This window comes from Austrofundulus limnaeus, unplaced genomic scaffold (assembly GCF_001266775.1).
Source record: "Austrofundulus limnaeus strain Quisiro unplaced genomic scaffold, Austrofundulus_limnaeus-1.0 Scaffold1974, whole genome shotgun sequence".
In the NCBI taxonomy this organism is placed as follows: Eukaryota; Metazoa; Chordata; class Actinopteri; order Cyprinodontiformes; family Rivulidae; genus Austrofundulus; species Austrofundulus limnaeus.
The window spans coordinates 39161-40546 of record NW_013954376.1 but is presented as its reverse complement, the minus strand read 5'-3'; the positions used below and the strand labels follow the sequence as shown (position 1 = coordinate 40546).

General features: G+C 37.0%; 1 protein-coding gene across 1 annotated transcript in view; it reads left to right on the top strand.

Moving 5' to 3' along the window:
- The window catches only part of LOC106536787 (exportin-1), a gene marked incomplete in the record, with an annotated part of 35776 nt that overhangs the window by 4840 nt on the left and 29550 nt on the right, over nucleotides 1-1386 (top strand).

Sequence of the window (1386 nt, the reverse complement as noted above, 5' to 3'; positions counted from 1 at the left end):
AAGTGCTGAACAGTTAAAAAAGTAAAAATCAAAATAAAAGAAGTTGTAAGAACAAGTAAAACATTGGAAAAAAGATAAAAAACAAATATAAAATTTAAGACAAGACAAAGTGTACAGATGGGTCTGTAGCTTTAAAAACCCACTGAAATTAATAATTAAATATTCAGAGTCTTGTTGCGTTAATAAAAACATGTCCTCAGTTTGCTGAGTCAGCACCTACAATTTAAAAACATATTTCAGCCATGTTGAAATGAGTCTTTAGAGAAAACATGAATTATCTTAAATCATATTTTATTTATTGTTTAAGTTTATTTGAACAACCTTAATTCTACCTGAACTGACGAGCTAACGGCTGGTTTGAAGCGTAACGATCAAAGTGAATCATTGTGATCAGGAAATGACTCGAACCTCAGAGTTCATGACCAGGGCTGGTTTTCATTCAAACCTTTTCATTGTCAGCAGGTAATTATTTAGAACTTCATGGGTGTTTGCAGCTGCAGCTAGCTGTAGCACTTCTCTTCAAACCAAGGAGTCCTCCAGGCCTTTTCTAATGTTACTGCTGGATTCACTGGGATAGGTTAAACTGACCCAGTCAGTGTTGGACGTTAGCATCGAATGGACTGCTGCCATCTTCARACAACTTCAGTCTGCAGGTCAGAGCTTTATTTGAAGACCACAGCAATCTGCTTTGGTCTCAGCTCTGTTCAGACTAGCCTTTAGCTCATCAGTCCTGTCAGATACTTGAAGGATTTCAGTTTGTTCACAACCGTTCCACATAAAGCAGAACCTCTGTAGTTCATTCAGGTAGGTCCATTGTTTGACCACAGACATGATTTATTATTTTACTGTTTACTGAAACATGTTCTGACCCTATAAGGAACATAAAGTCCAGACTTTCAGTTATTACCATTTAAACTGGATGAAGGCTTTGTGTTCAGCTCCTTATGAGCCCACCAGTTGGACAGGTGACTCTACGGTCACACTGCAGCTCTTAAAGCTCACTCCTGAATATTATTTTTAATGGAGGTTTTGGCATTAACATTTACTTTATATTTTAAATCCATCAGAATCCAGAGTGAACTCTCCATGACACTGATGTGACCTGCATGAAGTCATTTACCCAGTTTTAACTTTAATTAGCTAAACATGGATGCTACCTGTAGCATGTTGATTCTTAAAGGGACCCAGGATTAGTTGTAACTTTAGACTTTAGTTGATAAACATTTATTTTAACTGTAAAATAAAGACTGTAAAAATACTGTAGGATGTTTAGTTTTGTACATTTTTAAAAATATAAAACACGGACGGAGCCATTTTATTTGCACACAAAGCATTCTGGGTAAATGATGACGTGGATAGGGCCTCGGTGCGAGGCTGCTAGCGAGC